Genomic DNA, 22,665 nt, shown 5'->3' with positions numbered 1-22,665 from the left:
GGGTAAGATCCCATGGAGGTATAGCCGGTTTAATGGGAGGCTTTAAGAGGAACACGCCTTTTAGAAAGGCTTTGCATATTTTAACTGAAGCCAAAGAACTTATGCCATCTCCCACATGATAATGGGAAATGGCAGCAAGTTGAACTTTAATGGTGGACGCGCTAGCTCCCTGCTCAAAAAGGAGGGATAGAAAGTCCAGAATGTTGGGAATAGGAACCGTAAAGGGGTCTAATCCTTTATCCTTTGCCCAGATGGAAAAACGTTTCCATTTACTGTTGTAGAGTTTTCTGGTGGACGGCTTATGAGCTGCCACGATAATAGCCTTGACTGGGGAAGAGATACCGGGAGTCCTTGCTATTAATGGAACTGGATCAGCCAGGCTGTGAGCCGGAGGCTGACCAGGTTTGGAGTGTGGCATCTCGTCGGATGCGAGATTAGGTCTGGTTTGGGATCCAGAATCCAAGGGGGAGCCACACTGTGAGACTGCAGAAAGGGGAACCAGACTTGTCGAGGCCAGAATGGGGCAATGAGAATCACTTTGCTTCCCAACCGACAGGCTTTCTGGATGAATTTCATCATCAGAGGAAGAGGAGGATATGCATAAAGAAGACCGGGCGGCCAAGCATGAACCAGGGCGTCCCTGGGAGATTCCCCTTTGGGGGGAACTATCGCGAAGTACTCGCTGCATTTTGCGTTTAGGGGAGAAGCAAAAAGGTCGCAGCGAGGTTGACCCCATTTGTGGAATATCTGTTTCGCGACCGAGGGATTCAGAGACCACTCGTAAGGGCTGAGAAACACCCGACTTAGGCTGTCTGCTAATATGTTGGTCCGTCCCGGAATGTGCGTTGCTATCAGAAAGCGGTTGGTGGAAATCGCCCATTCCCACACTCTCATGGCTTCTCGACACAGGGGGTAAGACCTGGTCCCTCCCTGTTTGTTGATGTACCATACCACGGACATGTTGTCCGTGTGGATTGCAACAGTCCCCAGAGGTAGAAGGTGATGGAGAGCTTGCAACGCCAATAGCACTGCCCTCATCTCTAGGACATTGATATGCAATGCAGTCTCTAGAGGAGTTCACGTTCCTTGGACTGACTTCCCTGCATAATGCCCGCCCCACCCGAGGCAAGAAGCGTCCGTGGACAACGTGGCTTCGACTGGGGGAATCACAAAGGGTCTCCCTTCTTTGAGATCTTCTGACTGTAGCCACCAAAATAGGGAGTCCCTGCATGTCCTGCTCAGGGGAATTGGCATGTCCAAAGGATGGGTCAACAGAGACCATTGGACCTGGAGAGTCCACTGTAATACATGCATCCGCAGATGGGCATGGAGAAGAAAGGCCGATTGCCGCCGCCATAGATCCTAACGCCCTCAGGACTAATTCTGCTGGGGGGTTGGGATCTGAAGAATAAACAAGACTTTGCGGTATAAACTGTTTATTCTGGTTGGTGTGAGGACCACTCTGGAGATTCGAGTATCCAACCTGGCCCCTATGAAATCTAGGGCTTGAGATGGGCACAGGCAGGACTTCTTCAAATTGACTGAAATGCCCAATTGAGCAAACAGAGATAGGGCATATCCTCTCGCTGTAACCAGAAGATGCTTGTTGGGGGCGGTGAGGAGCCAATCGTCCAGGTAAGGGAACACCTGAATGCCCTGGAGTCTCAGGTGGGCTGCTACCACTGCCATGACTTTGGTAAACACTCTGGGGGCTGAGGTTAGGCCAAATGGAAGAACCCTGAACTGATAATGACTGGCTCCTAGCCGGAAGCGGAGAAATCTCCTGGACCGTCTGTCCATTAGTATATGGTAGTACGCGTCCTTGAGATCCAACGAGCACATCCAGTCATTCTCCTGCAGAAGGGGGAGAATAGATTGGAGAGTGACCATCCGGAACTTTTCCTTGGGTATAAACAGGTTCAGGGACGAAAGGTCTAGAATGGATCTGAGGTCCCCCGTTTTCTTTGGCACCAAGAAGAACCTGGAGTAATAACCCGATCCGGACTGATCTGGGGGGACGGGCTGGATGGCTCTTTTTCTTAGCAACTCTGAAATTTCTTGAGTTGCGGACTCCCTTTGATGGGGTGGAACATCGGGGAGATGTTTGGGCTTTGGGGGGTTGCAAGAACGGAATTGTGTAACCTCTGGATATTATCTGGAGCACCCATTGATCGTTTGTAATTGACTCCCAGCTTGACAGATGCTCCGATAGTCGCCCCCCGACTGCCTCCAGAGAGGGACAGTCGGGCAAGCCCTCAGGGCTGTTGCGCGGGTCCCTCCGAGAAGGGTTCTCTAGACCCGAAGTTATGCGGGCCCCCTCTGCCTCTGGGCCGGCATCCCCCTTGTCCTCCTCTGCCTCTAGAGGACGAGTTGTCCGCAGCAGGACAGGATTGCTGAGATTTCCGGAACCACAGCTTCTTTTGCCCCCTCTGATTCCTGGAGAAGGATCTTTGGAGGTTCGAGAAGCGGACTCAGACGGCCGACAGCGTCTTCCCATCCTTCTCACTTTGGACTAGCGTGTCGCGAACCGATGAGCCAAATAAGGCCGAACCATCGTAAGGGGCGTTCGCGAAGGACGCCTTGAAGGGATCCGTGAAATCGCAGAGGTGGAGCCAGGAGTGCCATCGCAAAACTACTTCCGCTCCGCTAGCTCTAGCGGCTCCTTCCGTGGCATGAGAAAGAAACCGCATAGATGTGTTTGATATGGACTTTAGAGTGGCCATTCGGGTCTCAAAAACCTTTTTGTCTGAGACCGAGATGGACTCCGGAGGGGCTGCAGCGTATTCCTTAATTAAGTCACGCTGTAGCCTGATAGTGTGTGCCATGTAGTTCAGCGACCTTATAGCAAAGGTTGCTGAAGCAAACATCCGCTTCCCAATACGGTCCAAGGCCCGGGACTCCTTGTCCGGCGGATGGACCGAAGAACTTTCTTGGGCAAGTTCTTTCTTAGTGGCAGCCGCCACCAACATAGCATCCACTGGTGCGCCTTTGGACCACGAAGGTCTATCAGAGGGAGGGCTGAGGACCTTATCCGGGCATCTAGGAATAGGCTCCACGGTGTCGGGCTCCTTCCAAGCCCTGGTGGTAATTAGGTCCACCAAGGGTCGGCTGGGGGGGACACCCAGGAGGTAGATGGGCCTGCCTCAAAGGCCTCCAGAAATACGGACTCGTCCATGGAGGGCTTTTGGGCCGACCACCCCCCTCTTATACGCAACATCTCCATGATGTCTCCAAATTAGACATCTTCAGGGGGTGACCTTGGGGAACCCTCCGTATCCTCCAAATCCGTATCCATGGTAATGGACTCGGGGGAGTCCAGGTGCCTCCTTTTGCACTGGTGCTTCCGAGGCACCTCTTCGGCAGGGCTGTCCGAAGAGGGCTCGTCCACCGGTTGGTGTTCCTCCCTGGGAACTAATTGGAGGCTTTGGGCAGGCTGTCCCGATGGACGGATGAGCGAAGACAGACCCTGATACAGTGCGGGCACGGGCGGATCCGAAGGCCCGGTCGGGGACCTGGATGACCTCGACAGTACCCTCTCCACTACCTCAAAGGCTGAGGGAGATTCACCATCACCAGCCTGAGAAAGTAACCTCCTTGGCTCCGAGGTAAGGACCGGGGTCAGAGCCGAAGCAATCGGATCCGAGGCAGTGGTGCGCTCCGGCCCCATCGGCGCCGAAGACACAACCACTCCCTCGGATCCGATGCTCAACCCTCGGCCCCGAGAGCTTGGATTCGACAAGCTCGAGGGCACAGTCAGTGTTGAAGACACTATCCCTGTCGGCACCGACGTATCCCCGGATCCGAAAGGGCCTGGATCCGAAAACTCCGAGACCCGATAACGGGCCGGAGAAGGAGCTATCGGGGCAAACATGGGGGCTGCACTCCCTCCCAAAGGGGGGGCAAGAGCATCCCCATCTGCATCTGGGTCTGCAAAAATCTTCGCATCATCCGATCCATGTCTACTTCGGAGATGCTTCTGGTAGACCACGAAGAGGTAGTCGAAGCAGGCCGGGAAGGCTGCCTCGAAGACCTCGAGGGAGAACTATCCTCCTCCTCCGGCTCCGGGGAAAAGGAAGGTGAACGGAGCCGAGAGGACAAGGATCCGGAGACCCTCTCAGGAGATTTCAGAATCTTTTCAGGTGGAGCCGAGGGATGAGACTCGGCCCGCCTCTTAGAAATATGACCCTCTCTCTCTCTGTGTTTCTTCTTCTCCCTGTGGGAAGAAGAACCAGACTCCACAGAGCTAGTACCCGATAAGGGAGGTTGAGTCCCGGGTACAGCTGAGGGAGTAGCCGGCGCTGAAGCTACCGGAGTAGCCTGGATCCGGCTAGGAGAGGAAGAAGCCGATTCCTGAGGGAGTTTTCCCGCCAGGATCAACTTGTTCTTCCGGTCCCCGAGGATTAAAGGCCGCACAAATCTGGCAGGCCTCTGACAAATGTGCTGCCCCCAGACACAAAACACACTGAGTGTGGCCATCAGCTGGGGAAAGCTTATGGCCACACTCAGTACACTTAGAAAATATAGCTTTTACTTCAGCCATAACTCTCTCACACACACACCCAAACACTAAGGGGGGGAGGGGAGAGACAAAATTTAAACTAAGAGAAAGTTTTTTTTTTTTTTTTTTTTTTTAAACGTGGGTATGATTAGATAAACGCTAAAAACAACACACACACAATATAAACTAGAAACTAGCTTTTAGAAAAAGGAACAATCTCACCAGGCCAGGAGCACTTCACTAAGAAGCAACTGTCTTTAGCCGCAGCAAAAAACGATCTGAGGTAATGTGGTTGGTAGCAAGGGATTATGGGTAGGGGAGGAGCTAGGAGCTCAGATCTTGAAGCTTGGAAAGCTGCCAGTTGGATCCGAGGTCGGATCCGAATCCCACAGGTTGCAGATCAAATGAAGTAACTACTTCAGATCTATATTTAAACAGAATAATGATGACATTTGTACTAAGAGCTTGCTACTATTACTTAACCAGGATATACATGACATTTCTAAATCATACTTTTAACTGAAGAAGACATTAGTCTCCATGACAGCATTTTTTTTTCAAAACAGTCTACTGTTACTGCTATTATATATGATGTTAATTTGTTACATTTGAGTCTGAACTCTGATGAATAGTACCTTGTTGTATTAGTTAATTAATTACTTAAATTATTATAAATAAAAACAATGAAACATGAACAAGATAAGTATTCATTGAGTTCAAGTAGGGGAACAGAAACTTCTACGTTTGTATTACATGTTGCTTTGTTTGGTTTATATATAATGTAAATAGTAACCCATCTTGACCTACCTTTGTTTGTGAAGAATTACTGGACTCTGAATATTGTGAATAAATCATTACTGTTTCTCAGTTGTTTAAAGAAACCTTCTTTTTTTTCAAATATGAACAGATGACAAGTGATGTACCATATCAGTTGATACTCAGAGATGTAGTTTTAAGAGTTATTTTTTTGGGACAGCTATCTTGGAATCAGTTTTTTTGTTTCTTCTTTCTAGCATCAGTCCAAGGATTTGTTTATTTTATTCTTTTAAGAGTAGGGGTCATCCACTCCATTTCTTCTGGGAAAGACACTGTTGATGTTTTTGATGAATATAGTAGCTTCTTCTAAGTCATTAAAGGTTCATCTCATTGGCAAAAAGTATTGCTATACTGGCTGGAAAGGCCAGCTGTGCTTTAATGTTGTTTTGTTTCAACAGTTTTATTATTGGCCAGACTTTTTTCTTGTTCAAGTATTCTGGAAGAATAATCATTGTCAAACCTGATCAGGCTTTGATTATTTTTTTAAGAGCGATTTTCTCCAAGCAGATTTTAATATTAGTTCCTTGTCCAGAAATGAAATAAGAAGTTATGTACTCACCATAACGTTCCATCTGAGTAGGTGACTTCATTTGGATGCAACCTGTGGGATTCGGATCCGACATCGGATCCGAGCCGGCAATTCATAAGCTTTAGGATCCGAGCTCCTAGCTCCTCCCTTTACCCATAATCCCCTGCTAAGCCCCGACTGACCTCAGATTGAGTTTGCCCTGTGAATACCAGTATAACAGAATCCTGGGTAAACCAGGACTAATAGAGCCTTGAAAGGTCAGGGGGATGGAGGGGGGGATGGTTGCATCCAAATGAAGTCACCTACTCAGATGGAACGTAATGGTGAGTACATAACTTCTTAATCTGAAGTAGGAAGACTTCATTTGTCTGCAACCTGTGGGACAGAGTCCCCAGCTACCTGGATCTTGGGCGGCCATCATGGAAGGATGTTCCGGAGCACCGCAGAGCCAAAGGATGCTCTCCCTCTGGAAACAACGCCCACTTTGTATCATCTAATGGTACTCTAGATTTAAAGGCAGCAGAAGTAGATACTGCTCTTGTAGAATGTGCTGTAATTCTCTGAGGAGCTGGCCTTCCTGAGGTGTCATAAGCCTGCAAGATACAATTAGAAATCCACTTTGACAAGGTGACCTTAGAGACTGCCTTACCCAGTGCGAATTTTGCAAAGGAGACGAACAGTTGATCGGATTGTCTATGACCAGCTGTTCTGTGAATGTAGAAACGCAGTTGTCTATGAACATCTAAGGAATGCAGTTTATATTCTCCTTTGTTTTTATATTTGGGAAAGAAAACTGGCAAATTAATAGATTGGTTAATATTGGATTCGGAAGCAATCTTTGGAAGAAAGGAAGGACTGGTCCTGAGGGAGACCCTATCAGGAAAAAAGGAGAGATAAGGTGGTTTGACGCACAGAGCTTGGAGTTCTGAAACACTTCTAGCTGACGTAATGGCCACTAAGAAAGTAGTTTTCCAGGAAAGATACTTCAAGTCCACAGAGGCTGCAGGTTCAAAAGGAGGAGCGGTTAGGGACTGCAGCACTAAAGATAAGTCCCAAGGTGGTACGGCTTCCTTAACAGGAGGTCTTAAGAGGAAAGCACCCTTAAGAAAGGTTTTACAAATTTTTGCACCCATGAGAGGTGTTGAGTCATGACCCACATGGTAATGAGAAATGGCTGCCATCTGTACCTTTACCGTCGAAGAGCTTGCTCCTTGTTGGAAAAGGTCTGTCAAGAAGTCTAGTACCGCAGAGAGCGGCGCGGAAAAGGGATCAAGATTTTTATGTTCCGCCCAAATAGAGAACCGCTTCCATTTGCTTCGATAAACCTTCCTAGTAGAAGGTTTATGGGCAGCCACTATGATGGCTTTCACTGGTGAAGAGATACCGGGAGTCCTGATTACGGATGGAACTGGAGCAGCCAAGCTGTCAGTTTCCGAGTGTGAAGGTTCAGGATTGGAAGCCCCTGAGGATGGGAAATGAGATCCGGAATTGGATCTAGAATCCAGGGCGGATTCACTCGGTGAGACCATACATAAGGGAACCATGGTTGACGAGGCCAGAATGGGACAATGAGAATCATTCTGCTCCCCAAACTGCTGGCTTTCTGTAATAGTTTTTGCATTAGAGGAAGAGGAGGATAAGCGTATAGGAGATCGGGAGGCCAAGCATGCACCAGGGCGTCTCTCGGGGATTCCCCGAATGGGGGAAGTAGAGCGAAGAAACTGTCGCATTTGGCGTTTGAGGGAGAAGCAAAAAGATCGCAACAGGGTTGCCCCCAGGTGGCAAAAATCTGCTTCGCTACTAGAGAATTGAGAGACCATTCGTGAGGGGAAGAATGGTGCGACTGAGCTTGTCCGCTAGAATGTTGGACCTTCCCGGAATGTGCGTTGCCACAAGAAAGCGGTTGGTGGAGATTGCCCATTCCCATACTCTCATGGCCCCTCGACAAAGGGGGTAGGACCTGGTTCCCCCCTGTTTGTTGATGTACCAGACTACCGACATGTTGTCTGTCTGGATAGCAATAGTTCCTACAGGAAGAAGGCTGTGTAGTGCTTGCAACGCTAACAGCACTGCCCTCATTTCCAGAACATTTATATGCAGGGAGGTCTCTGAACTGTTCCACGTGCCTTGGACAATCCTGCCCGCTGAATGCCCCCCCCACCCGAGAAGCGTCCGTGGTCACTGTGGCTAGGGGGAATGCAGTACAGAAGGGTCTCCCTGTCAGGAGGTCTGTCGACTGGAGCCACCAGAACAGGGAGCTCTTGCATGCTCTGCTGATGGCTATCGGGCTGTTGAGAGGAAGGTAAAGCAGGGACCATTGGACCTGGAGGGTCCATTGAAGGATCCTCATGTGTAGTCGAGTGTGGAGGAGGAGTGGGATGGCTGCTGCCATTGAACCTAGGGCCCGCAGGACCATAGCTGCAGTCGGAGAAGGTTCTAAGACGGCCATGATATGACACCTCAGGTTGGACAGTCGATCTAGAGTGAGGAATGCCCGCATGTTTCTTGTGTCCAATCTTCCTCCTATAAAATCTATAAGCTGTGTGGGGGCCAGGGAAGATTTTTCTCGGTTTATGGTGATGCCCAGCCGAGGGGCTATATGAAGGAAGTAGTCCCTGGCTGAGCACAGTAGATGCCTTGATGACGCTGTAAGGAGCCAGTCGTCCAGGTATGGAAACACCTGCATTCCCTGGAGTCTCAGGTGGGCCGCTATCACTGCAAGTACCTTGGTAAACACCCTGGGGGCAGAGGTGAGACCAAAGGGAAGGACCCTGAACTGGTAGTGACTGGCTCCCAGCCGGAAGCGAAGGAACCTCCTGGACCGTCTGTCCATTAGAATGTGGTAGTACGCGTCCTTGAGGTCTATAGAGCACATCCAATCATTCTCCCGCAAAAGGGGGAGGATAGATTGTAAGGTGACCATCCGGAATTTTTGTTTGGTTACAGACAGGTTCAGTTGTGACAGGTCTAGGATCGGTCTTAAGTCCCCCGTCTTTTTTGGCACCAAGAAGAACCTGGAGTAAAACCCTGATCCAGTCTGATCTCGGGGGACGTGTTGGATGGCTCTTTTTGTTAGCAGCTGTGCGATTTCCACAGCTGCTACCTCCCGTTGATCGGGTGGTACATCGGGGAGGTTTTTGGATCTGGGAATCCTGTGAAAGGGGATTGAATAGCCTCTGGATATCACCCGAAGCACCCAACGGTCTGACGTGATTGACTCCCATGATGTCAGGTGCCTCGAAAAACGCCCCCCAACTGCCTCCAGAGAGGAGCAGCCGGGTAACCCCTCAGGGGTGCTGCGTGGGTCTGTCAGAGAAAAGTTCTCTGGACCCAAAGTTCCTAGGAGCCCCTCTGCCTCTAGGACGGTGACCTCCCTGTCCTCCTCTGCCACAGAAGGACTGGTTGTCCGGAGCAGGTTGGGATTGCTGCAATTTCTGGAACCACATCTTCTTCTCTCCCTTTTGGTTCTTCGAGAAGGACCTCTGGGGAGCTGAGAAGCGGACTCCGACGGCAGACAGCGTCTTCCCGTCCTTTTCGCTCTGGACAAGCGTTTCGCGAACCGTTTTGCCAAAAAGTGCAGAACCATCGAAGGGGGCATTCGCGAAGGTCGCTTTGAAGGGCTCTGCGAAGTCACAGTGCCAGAGCCAGGCCTGGCGTCTCATAACAAGGCCCGATCCGCTAGCTCTAGCCACTCCCTCTGTTGCGTGAGATAAGAGCCGCATAAAAGTATTAGACACCGCTCTGAGAGTGGCCATACGGGTGGAGTACACTTGCTTGTCCTCCGCCGATATGGACTCCGGGGGAGATGCAGCATATTCCTTAATCAGGTCTCGCTGCATCCTGATCACGTGTGCCATATAGTTCAGCGCCCTCAGGGAGAAGGTTGCTGAACTAAAGACTCGCTTCCCAATGCGATCCATCGAGCGGGATTCCTTGCTCGGGGGATGCATAGAGGGACTCTCCTGAGCCAATTCCCTCTTTGTGGCTGCAGCCATCAGCATGGCATCTACTGGGGGTCCATTACTCCAATGTGTACGGTCCGATGGGGGACTAAGAATCCGGCCCGGACGTTTGGGAATAGGCTCTACGGTGTCCGGGTCCTTCCACACTCTGGTGGCAATAAGGTCCACCAGAGGGTCGGCAGGAGGGGACACCCAAGAGGTAGACGGGCCCGCCTCAAATGCCTCCAAGAACACAGACTCGTCAGAGGAGGCCTTGGGGCAGACCACCCCCTCGATGCTTAACATTTCCATAATGTCTCCAAAGGAGACATCTTCTGGGGGTGATCTTGGGGAGCCCTCCCCTTCCTCCAAGTCCGTGTCTTCAGTAATAGACTCGGGGGAGTCCACATGCCTCCTCTTACACTTATGCTTACGAGGCACTTCCTCGGGGGGACTGTCCGAGGAGTCCTCGCCAACAACCAGTTGTTCCAAAGGAACCACTTGGGACATTGAGGCGGGCTGTCCCTGAGACCGGCTGACGGGAGCCTGGCCCAGCTGCGAGGGAGTGCGGGATGGAGCAGAGACAGGGACCGGGGGTCCGGATGTCCTCGACAGAACCCTCTCCACAACGGTCGAAGGCCGAGGGGGAGCCGACTTCTCTAAGACCCGAGAGCCGACCCCCACTCGGATCCGAAGGGATCAGAACCAGAGCCGAGACCGTCGGATCCGAGAGACTGGTGCGCTCCGACCTAGACGGAGTCGAAGAGACACCGGCTCCCTCGGATCCGAGGCTAGGCGCATGGCTCTGAGAGGTTGGGTCCGAAGTACCCGAAGCACTCAAGGGAGGGATCGGATCCGAGATGCGCCGACCAGTCGGATCCAACCCACCCCCGGGTCCAACGCTGCCCGGCTCCAAAAGCTCCGAACCCGGGAGTCGGGTCGGAGAAGGAGCTATGGGGGCGAAAAAAGGGGTCGAGGCCCCTCCCGGATGGCGGGGGGGCCAGGAGCACTCCCATCTGCATCTGGGCCTGGATGAATCGCCTCATAATCCGGTCCATATCAGTGTCCGACATAGAAAAAGTTGACCTCGACGAGGCCACTGAGGCGGATCTAGAGTGTCGCCTCGATGACCTCGACGAAGGTCTAGTCTCCACCTCCTCGGGTCCGGGAGAGAACCGAGGGGATCGGAGCCGAGGAGGAGGAGATTTAGAAGCCAGAGGGGAAGCACGCTTAGGCGGCGGGGCCGAGACAGAGACCTCGGCCCGCCACTTATGGTGCCCCTCTCTGTGCCTCTCCTTTTCCCTCCTGGTCTCCCTATCCTCAGATTTCTTAGCGGGAGATTGAGTCCCTGCCGGAGGAAGGGAGACCGAAGTAGCCACTGGCTGAGTAGGGAGGATAGCAGGGGCCGAGGCCGAAGCCGATTCTGGAGGGAGAAGTCCCGCCAGAACCAACTTCGACCTCCGCTCCCTTAAAGCCTGGGGGTTGAACCCTGCACAAATGGTACAACCAGATGACAGGTGTTCAACCCCCAGGCATCTAACGCACCGAGTGTGGCCATCAGCCGGGGAAAGCTTATGGCCACACTCGGTACATTTAGAAAATATAGCCTTGGGGGCTTCAGACATAGCTACGCCCTAACAGGCCCTAAAAAAAAACACACACACACAACAAACACACACTAAACGAACACCCGAGAAGGTTAACTAAGGAAGGGGGGAAAGCCTAAACAAACACACTAACTATATAAGAAAAAATATAAGCAAAAAAGATGTCACCAATTTCCTTTCGCTATGGAGCTCGAAATTCCTGTCAGCTATTGAACGCGGCAAATGAAATCTGAGGTCAGTCAGGGCTTAGCAGGGGATTATGGGTAAAGGGAGGAGCTAGGAGCTCGGATCCTAAAGCTTATGAATTGCCGGCTCGGATCCGATGTCGGATCCGAATCCCACAGGTTGCAGACAAATGAAGTCTTCCTACTTCAGATGAAATGTTATAAGTATCTAGGTGGAGTATTTGTTGAGTTAGAAGCAGGTTTCCTCAGTGCTCTATGCGCCCTTTCAATTCCAAATGAAAGTCCCTCTTTCAAGTCTAAAGATTCAGGAATCCAGGTTAAAAATGAAATAATGTCTTCTCCTTCAGTTTTCAGGCAGACCAAAGATCCTTATGTTGTTTCTCCTTTCCCTGTTTTCTAAGTCACCTATTTTGTTAAGCAGCCATGTATTCTATTTAAGCAGAAATTATTTTTGGAATTCTTCCTCTTTGAGTCCCCCTTCAATGTTATTTAGAAAAGTCTCTATATTTGTTATTTTTGTACGGTGTTGCTGTAATAGTTCCTTAAGAGTATCAGTCTGTTTTTGAGAATTTAATTTGAGGTTTTCTATGTCATTTTTAAAGCCATCCATCTTCAAAGATAGTTCCTGTAAGGTAGATGTCATCAATTGCAGTTTTTTTCTCAAAGCAGCATCTGGATGAGAATTCCTTGAGTTGTTCATATTCAGTGACTCGATATATCTCCAAGTTACCTGACAGGAACATTTTTGTATATCTCCACCAAAATTTATATTTATGTAGTTTAGCAGTTTATCTATAGATTTCTGAAATTTTAAACTTGAAAATAATAAAACATTCCTATATTATTATACTAGTTTATGGAGCTCTCAAAATTCACTGCTCTCAGTTGGCCATCTAGGCTCCACCCCCGAAATTGCTTGTTTGATTGCCAACAGAATTAAACATAGCAAGGCCTTACCATGTCTAGGCAATTCAGATCCTGTGTTTCAGCTCAAAAGAATCATTTACTTAGTTACAGCCACTGGTCCCCCTAATACTTCTTTCAGAGTATTCTGTAAGAATTGGTCCCCCTAATACTTCTTTCAGAGTATTCTGTAAGAATAAGTCTGTCAACTCATTACGCCACCTCTATGGATTTCCTCAGCTTATCCATACTCCTACAAGAGTTGATAAAACAACCAAACGATAGTCCGTACTTGACTGGATTCTGACTAATAAACCAACACTTAGCCTGAGTGACCACTTACCCACACTCATAACCAGACATCATACAACACAGGATAAACCTATTACTTTCCAAACTATCATATACAAAAGAAACTTTAATCCAACTACCTTTGCTAATACCCTAAAAGCCTGTAATTGGACCCCTCTTAAGTACCTTAACTTAGATGAAGCTGTTCATTACTTCAGCTCAACCTTCTTGGATGTCCTTAACTCCCTAGCCCCCTCTCGGACCATTAGAATAAAATCCAATTATGCCCCCTGTATGAGCAAAGACACCAGATCTCTGCTGAAATCCAGAGATAAAGCCTGGGTCAAAAGGCACAAAACTAGATCACTCACTGACAGGCAAGCATTTCTGGAACTCCACGATAAAGCAAACAAATGTGTCAAAACAGACAAAATTAAGTACCATCATGATATGCAAACCAAATATCAAAATAATCCTAAAAAAATTTGGTCAGCAATTAACAATATACACCATCCTGGTAAATCTGGCACTCCCTCTCCAACCTTAATAAATACCACACAATGTTCCCACTCAATTCAACATATACTTCACAGACTCAACTCTTAGACGCTCAAGCTCCCAAAACTGTTCTTCTTTTAACCCATCTCATGAACCCCTTACTAGCAGCATTGGATTTACCCTCCATCCTGTCCCTACAGACACAATTAAAAAACACCTCAAGAAACTAAAGCCTACCACCTTAGTTGCTGACAACCTCCCATCTGAATTCTTAAAAATAGCTGCTGATGCTGTTGCCTACCCAGTATCCACTCTCATCAATCATTCTATATCAGAAAATCATGTCCCAGACATCTGGAAAGTGTCTCACATTATCCCACTCCATAAAAGGGGTAGCTCATATGAGCTATCCAACTATCTTCCCATAGCCTTACTCTCACCTCTGTCTAAAATATTGGAAAGGTGTATCTACTCACAAATCATGGATTGTCTTACCACTCATAACTTACTAACACTCAACTTGGCTTCAGACCATACCATAGTATCACAACAGCCCTTATATCATTCACTCATACAGTCAACGAACACAGAAACAATGGTATCTTTGTGTCCGCTATCTTTCTTGACCTGTCTAAGGCATTTGATATGGTTAACTGTAGCAAACTCATATCATCCCTCTCTGAACTAAACCTCAGCAGATCCACCATTAACTGGTTTCAAAGCTATTTAACAAAGAAGCAGCAGGCAGTGCACTGGAAGCATGAACCCTCTCCTCTACTACCAGTTACACTAGGCATCCCTCAAGACTCCAACCTTGGTCCTTTACTCTTTTCTATCTTTACTAACAACCTCTACTCCTCCTCATTACATGCTTCAGTCATCCAGTATGCTGATGACTCAACACTAATCTGATCCTCTCCTTCTCTCCAAGAACTCCAACTAATAACACAGGCTTCTTTCCTCTCTGTAGAAGAATGGCTTACCAACTCTCAACTAATACTAAACCCGATTAAAACCAAACTTCTCATATTTCCACCAACTAACTTCAATACTTATCCACTCACTTTCACTATCACATCTCACAACAATACCAACATCTCTCCTATCATCCACACCAAACTCCTTGGCGTCGAAATAGACAGCAACCTGAGATTTGACAATCACATTACACTCATCATTAAAAAAGGACATAAAAAACTAGGAGGCCTATATAGAAACACACAAATCCTCAAATACCACTAAGGCAAAAATCGCACAAACATACCTTCTCTGTTCACTCTCTTATATGCCTCCTCAATCCTTATCAATCTTAGAAAATCTGATATTGCTAAACTTGAAACCTGCTATTACAAAATTTGCCTCTAATAGCCCTCATCTCACACACCACTGCTCAGTCCTAAAAAGACTTAATTAGCTCAAACTCTCCCATCTTCTCCTCTACAACCAGCTCATATTAGCCCACAAAATACTTTACTACCCAGACAAAAGTCCTGCATTACAAAACCTAATACATCTCTACTCCAGTACTAGAGTCCTACACTCCAATAATAAACGTATCCTTCAAGTCATTCAACCTTACAACTCTGCTGGATCTTCCCTATACTCTAATTTTATAGCCAAAAAGTGGAACACTTTTGGCCACTAACATAACTGCAATCTCCTCCTTAACTCTATTTAAACCATCTCTAAAATCATACTTACAAGTCAACTGGATATGTAACTGTAACTCTCCAGGCTAGACCTCTGGTCATACAGAATTCTCTCTCTCACTTTTTTATCAGGCATTTTATTTTTCCTTCTGCCTGAAACTCTTTCTCTTCCTTCTACTATTCATTCATGTCCTATTCTCTACATCTCTTCAGCTCCACCTTTTCCATCTGTCATCTAACTTATCTACATAAAGTGTGTCATCCTTCTAACAGTAAAGTCTAGCCTAAACTATCCTACCAGCTTTACATTTACAGCTTCAGCTTTCAAACTGAATAGCTTCTCTTAACTCACCTAGTTACAAATGTCTTCAGTTATTGACTATCATTATGGTTTTGATATATTATTAAAGTATCCTGCTCTTTATCTGGGTATTGGTATAAAAGGAAAATGTTTTACTTCTGTAACTGTGAAATTATAAATCGATAATACTTATATTGTATGTGCTTTGTTATATGTGAAGAGTTTCTCCCTGAGCCTCTGCTGAAAAAGGACTTGTGTCCAGTCAAGACTTTCCCGGTAACCAAATGTAAAATAAATAAATTATACCCCCTCCCACATAAATAAACAAACAAGTTTCCAGTTTTCACTTCAACATTTGCTATCTACCTAATGAAAATTTCTTTTAAGTGTGCTTAGGTAAAAAAAAATACATAGGTAGGTACTAGGCTGTCTGCCCAAGGGCATTTATAAGCCTCGTCAGAGTGTGTCGGCTTTCGCCGCCCCACTGATTAACTGATCCTCTGTCAAGCAGAGCCAATGAAGTAATCCCAGGGGTGTATTTTCCGCTACCCATCCACTCATCAAGGTTTCTCTTGAAGAGTGTTAGTGAGGGGCTCTACCTGATGCAATTTGGAATTTTGTTCCAAAGCATGGGGAGTCTTTGTGACAGGAATCTATCCCTCCAGCATGTTCTATTTATTGTTGTGGTGAGGTTTAGCTCACTAGAGCACGTGGCTCACAGTGATTTGGATTTCTTTAGGTGGAGCATGTCCATCAATTCTGAGTTGGACATGGCTTTGTAAGTCAGGCAAAGATCACATCAGAGTAAGCGATATGCCATTGAGTACAGCCGGAGTTTTTTCAGTCGGGCTGCATAGCACATATATTTGAGACCAGTAATCCTCTTGGTGAGGTACTTTTGTGGTCTTTCCAGCTGTTGGAAGTGTCTTGTGAGGTACATCCCAAATGGGGCATTGTACTCTATGATGGGTCTAATGAGTGATGAGTAGAGGGGCACTATAACCTCTTTATTTCTAGATGCGAACCCTTTAGTAATTAGATGGGCCACATAGAAGGTTTTCCTAACTACTTTGGCAAGAGGATTGTCAAAGGAGAGAGTACTATCTACCTGGTTCCCCAGATCTCATTACCTCTTCTGTATTAAGGGGTTGCCACCTATGTGGTAATTCGTGGGTGCTTTGTTTTTTCCAAACGGGATGACTATGCATTTTTTGGCATTTAGCTTGAGGCCATGACTTTGACACCAGGTGTCCGTCTCAGTAAGGCCCTTTTGGAGGATGTCCGTGTCAGCCAGAGAGTCAATTATGGCTCCCAGTTTGCAGTCATCGGCGAACTTGGTTAGCCAGTTTGCCTGTACTTCTGAAAAGTATATGCCAAACAGTAGGGGTCCCAGGACCGAGCCTTGCAGGACACCACTTGTGACTGGTTTAGAGTTGGACCTAGAGCCCACTATTCTTACAGTGTGAGTTCTGTCTGTAAGCCAGTTAGCAACCTATCTCGTGACATAGGGGTTTATGTTCAGGCTGGTGAGTTTTTCTGTAATACCAGAGTGGGGAATGGTATCGAAAGCCTTGGCGAGGTCAAGGTAGGCTGTGTGAACCACCTTTCCCTCGTCTATGACCTTGGTGACTGTCTTGAAGAAGTAAACTAGGTTTAGTATGCATGATCTGCCCTTAACAAAGCCGAACTGGGTCGGGTCAAGTGTTTGGAAGTTCCCAATGTCTTTGTTAATGAGTTCTATTGATGCGCTCCATAGCCTTGCAGACCAGGCTAGTCAGGCTTATGGTAGCGATAGTTACCAGGGTTAGTTGTGGTCCCTCCTTTGTGGAGACGAATAACCGTTGCTGTGCACCATTCTATGGGCACGTAGCCTGTGGAGAGGCTGAGGTTGAACAGTGTGTTTAGGTGGAGGGTTAGTTTGTTCTGTAGTTCGTGCAAGATGCAGCCTGGGACACCATCTGATCCCACTGACATTGTGTTTTTGGCTTTTGAAAGTGCTGTTTTTCACCTGTGCGTCTGTGATTTTTTGGGACACTACACTTTTCTGGTATTGTCGTGGGCCCTTTTGGAAGTGAGAGGGGGGTGAAGCTTGCACTGAATCTATCTGCCAGGATGTTGGCAATATCAGTAGGTTCAGTATATTTTGTGATATTTTGCACGAGTTCAGTGCATATCTGCGAGTTGCCACCTAGATTCTTAACATAGCTAAAGAAGGATTTGTGGTTACCTTTTGAATCCTTGGCTATTTTTCTTTCGAAGTTAGCCTTGGATGATTTCATGAGGGACCTCAGTTTCTTACTGATACTGATAGGGATGTCTTTCCTTCTTGGGATTTGCTTTTTTTCTGAACTAGTTTCCTCCCTCTATTGTATAGCCTGTTTATTGCAGGGATCCACCAAACTGGTTTCCTTCTCTTAGAGGAGTGAGTCTTTGTTTTGCTAGGGATGGCACGATCCATGCATCCTTGTAGGTGCTCATAGAGTGCATTTGTATAAGTTTCTGCATCTTGGGCAGCATTATCCTTTAGCATGGGGGCTGTGAAACTTACCACCTCTGTCTTAAGTAAGGTGAAGTTTGCTTTAGAAAAGTTTTTTACTGTGGTTTCCTTAGTTGGGGGTGGTGGTGGGGTGTGGACATCCAGAGTGATTATTTTATGGTCTGATCTAATTAGTGACAGGTTGACCTCCAGTGTGGAACACCTGTCACCTATGTTGGTGATGACCAGGTCCAATATGTTTTCACCTCTGGTAAGGGAGTTTACCAGCTGATCCAGGGTGTTTGAGTTGATGAATTCCAGGAAGTGCTGGGCCTGGGAATTTGTACTCTAGTAGTTTTCCCAGTGAATGGTAGAGTAATTGAAATTGCCCAATATCAGGGTGTTTGGTAGGACCTTCATGTTTTCCAATGTCTCCAGAAAGGTGGAGTGGTGGTCCTAGGTCATGGATGGTGATCTGTAGCAGGCCACAATTTGCATTGCGGATTTGCCCGATGTTAGTTGGTACATGGATGATCTCAGAGATATCATGCTGTGCCACTAACCTAGAGGTGTAGGTATCCTTGATGAATATGGATACACCCCCTCCTTTTGTGTTTCGGTCCATGTTCTGTGGCTGAAACGTGTGGTATGAGTTGTAGCCCGGTAGTGCTGGGGTGCTCTCTGGAGCCTTGAACCAGATTTCAGTTACTGCACAGATGTCAACGTTCTCTATACTGAGGAGTGCTCCGAGCGTGTGCATTTTGAGATTTTAAACTCCTGGCATTGAGTAGCATAACCCTCAGTTTTTTGTTAATTGTGCTGTTTACGGAGGTGGGTTTAACTTTTGAGCCTTGCCTAAAAAAGGCACTATGGGGGCAGCAAGAGCCTTGGCCAGTATTCGAAAGACTAGGGGTTACAGGTGCAAGCCGTCTCTTGTGAAGCAACATGGCTTGTCGAGCATGTCGTCCCAGGCTGACACTGGATCCCCTTTGAATGACACCAGAAGCTTAGCCAATTGTTGAAATTGATTATTTTTTCTTTATACTGAGGTATCATTCTTGGTGAGGGCAGGACGCTACTCAGGGTCAGGGTCATACCAGCCTGGGCTACATGAGAGAGCTCTTCCATGTCTCTTTTCATGTAGTCCAGGGAGGTACATCTCAGGTTATTCACACCAACATGAACAATGACAGAGTCATATTTGTACTTGTTCTGGAGTGACCCGAGTGCTTGTGTTATGTGGCAGATTCTGGCTCCTGACAGGGAGCTAACAGTAACCTTCTGCTTGTCCATCCTAGTCAGTGGGACGTCAGTGTACCTGACTATAGACTCACCTATTACTAGTGTGTTAGGTATGTTACTTCGCCTTAAGGGCTGTGATTGTGCGGCACACTGATTTTGTGTTTTATGTTTTGTCTGGTTTGTGACGGGAAGTGCAGGTTGTTTGGGTGTCTGCTTTGGAGGTCTCTGATGCTTTTGCAGGTTTTTATTTAGAGCCTCCGAGTACGATTTTGTGTATTTATGTGTATTTTTTGCCAGTGCTGTTTTAGTAGATCTGTGTGCGGCTGGAGTTGTGGTGCAAGTGTTAACCTTCTCCTCTTGACTGCCTGTTCCAGTCTTGGGTGGAGACAGCTTAGCTTCCAGTTTGGCTGTATAATTGCATCTCTCACATATGTGAGTGTTTTGTGGTAGGAGGAGAGGGTTGTCTGTGTTCATGAGGCAGTTGTAACATTGCCTCAGGATACCCGAATTCACCAGCTGGACTGCAGAGTACACCTGAAGTTGCCCTTTGGTCATGCCTGAATAGTAGGGTGAGCTGCTTAGTCGCTTGGTTGGGGAGGGGTGAATAAAGAGCCTTGCCCTACTGGGCAATCAATGTCAGGGTACATTAGTGCTTGCTATTAGGTCTGAGCAAGTGCTGGGCTGTAAGATGCTTTTTGAGTGCTTAGGTTGAGAGTTAGACTAGTTTCAAGGGAAAAACTGAAGAGGAGACTTAGTGGAGCCGGGAATAATTTAACCATAGCTAACTGGCACTGCCCGTGCAAACGCGGTTTTTATAGTAGGGAAATGAAAGATAGAAATTAGCCCAAAATGGCCAATAAACTACTAACGTCTGGGCTGGAACCACTCCTCCAGGGACAGATAGGTTGCTCAAAGCTCCCCTCTCTCACAGGTGAACAGAGAAACATCCTTCTATCCAAGTAAGGTATGGGCAACTCAAAAACTAGTATCACAGCCCTGAATTCAGCACTAGCCTGAAAACTGGACTATACTAGCTTAGAAAGGTGGGAAACAAGGAATTTTTGGGGTTTTTTTGAAAAGATAAAGCAAAACCAGTAAAAAATACACTTAAAACAGTTTTAAATGACTATAAACGATCAGAAAAGGCTATCGCACTTTAGTGTGTAGCCTACAACAGTTAAACAAATTATTTAAACAAAAAACTTTTTAAAAGTGCAGGCAGTCAAATAAGTACAATATGTGGAAAAAAAAAAAAAAAGCTTTTAAATCACAATAAACGCTGGAAAATCTGCGTTTAGGTGGAAAACAGTTAAGTACAGCAAGAAAGTGCAGAAAACTGATACTTAATCACGCCAAAGTCTCTCTCCTAAGCTAGAAGACTTGTATCAGTTTAAGGCTTTCTAGTGCTACCCAGTAGGTTAGTGACAGGAAAGGTGGGAAACAAGCGCAAGTGCAGCTTTTAAACCAGAACATTGAAGGAGATGGAAAAAAACTGCCCAAACGGCCAATAGCTACAATTTCTGGGCCAGGAACCACTCCTCTTGTGGTAGATAGGCTATCTAATGCTTACCACTCCCACTGATAAGCTATGTTTCCCTCCAACACAGAAAGGCTTGGAGGGTTCAGAAGCTTACAAAGAGTCCTGGAATACAGCAAATCTGTACCTGGACCAGACTAGTTACAGGAAAGGCAGGGAACAAGTACAAACGTAGGCTTTTAAGCCAGCAAGTTGAAAGAGATGGAAAACTCCCCAAACGGCCAAATAAACTACAATTTCTGGGCCAAAACTCACTCTTCCCGTGGAGGATTGGCTACCTAGTGCTTACCACTCCCACTGATAAGCTAGAAGGCTTTCATCAACACAGAAAGGCTTGGGGGCTCAGAAGCTTACCAACAATCCTGGATACAGCAACTCTGTAACCAGACTAGGCTAGTTATAGGAAAGGCGGGAAAACAGGCACAAGTGCAGCTTTCAAACCAGAAAGTTGAAAGAGATGGAAAAAAACTGCTCAAATAGCCAATAGCTACAATTTCTGGGCCAGGGACCACTCATCCTGTGGTAGATAGGCTACCTGATGCTTACCACTCCCACTGATAAGCTAGAAGGCTTCCCTCCAACACGGAAAGGCTTGGGGGGCTCAGAAGCTTACAAAGTGTCCTGGATACAGCAAATCTGTACCTGGACTAGACTACTAACAGGAAAGGCAGGAAACAAGCGCAAACACAGGCTTTTAAATCAGAAGGTTGAAAGAGATGGAAAAGCTTCCCAAACGGCCAATAAACTATAATTTCTGGCCAGAAACCACTCCTCCTGTGGTAGATAGGTTACCTAGTGCTTACCACTCCCACATAGGCTAGAAGGCTTCTCTCCAACACAGAAGGGCTTGGGGGGGCTCAGAAGCTTACCAACAGTCCTGGATACAGCAAATCTGTACCTGGATTACACTAATTATAGGAAAGGCGTGGACCAAACGCAAAACGGGCTTTTAACCAGAAAGTAGAGAGAGAGATGGAAAAACTGCCCAAACGGCCAATGAACTACAATTTCAGGGCCAAAACCCACTCTCCCCATGGTAGATAGGCTACCTAGTGCATACCTCTCCCACTGATAAGCTAGAAAGTTTCCCTCCAACACAGAAATGCTTGGGGGGACAGAAGCTTACCAACAGTCCTGGATACAGCAAGTCGGTATCTGGACTTGACTAGTTACAAGAAAGGCAAGAAACAAGCTTAGAATTTTTTGTGTGACAGAAAAGCAGCTAAAACAGCACTAAATACAATTCAAATTGTAGTGCAGGCCAGCACACCCGAGCGTGTAGCAACACTACAGCAAATACAGTTCAAATAAATGCAATTAAATTAACAAATGACATTAAAGTGCAGAAGGCAGTAAATTAGAAGGCTACTAACAAGCAGAAATAAGTGTAGAGTAAGAGTGACTGAGCAATTAACAGCACGCAGAAGAGCAACTAAAACAGTTACCGTAAGAGTAAATGAATAAGATTATATTACATTATATATATATATATATATATATATATATATATATATTTTTTTTTTTTTTTTTTTTTGAGGGAAGGAACAGAGCAGGATTAAGAGGCTACAGGGGTTGCCCTTCTCAAATACTCTCTTTATACTCATTAGGAGTGCCTGAAATCAGAATATGATCTCATTGCATTCAGTTGAGTGAGCAAATGAGATGGGCCCAGAAGGAGTATCCAAATACAAATCTACAAGACCAGCATTAATACCAAAACAAGAACAGGGAGAGTGGGTGGGGAGCTAACTGTAGAGAGATGGCCACAACTTCAGTTGAGTTAATATTCAGTGAAAAACACAAATAAATTAAATACAGTACTGTATGCAAAAGAGCAGATAAAATGCAAACACTTCTAAGAAAAATCCATAACCTTACAGCCTTTGCCTTCTTTGATTGATTGTCATAGTTATCAGGCATATATCAGTTTAGGTGACTTGTTGACATTTACGCTTACACTGAGATGGAATCTTTAGCATTATTTATTTACTCATTCACTGTTGTGAATAGCCAGGGAATTGTTATGGCTAGGCTTGTATAGGCCCTAGAGCTGATAGCCTAGTACCATCCTATGAACCTATGGATACAGGTTGTGAGTAGGACAATAAATAAACAACAAAATAAAACAGTGTCGCAATGGTCTTTTAATACCTATATGTTCACACCTCTCAACTGCTCACCAACTTCAGCTT

The sequence above is a fragment of the Protopterus annectens genome, chromosome 3.part0 (genome assembly GCF_019279795.1).
Source record: "Protopterus annectens isolate FY-2018-M chromosome 3.part0, PAN1.0, whole genome shotgun sequence".
In the NCBI taxonomy this organism is placed as follows: domain Eukaryota; kingdom Metazoa; phylum Chordata; order Ceratodontiformes; family Protopteridae; genus Protopterus; species Protopterus annectens.
Note: the sequence above shows the minus strand (reverse complement) of the source record.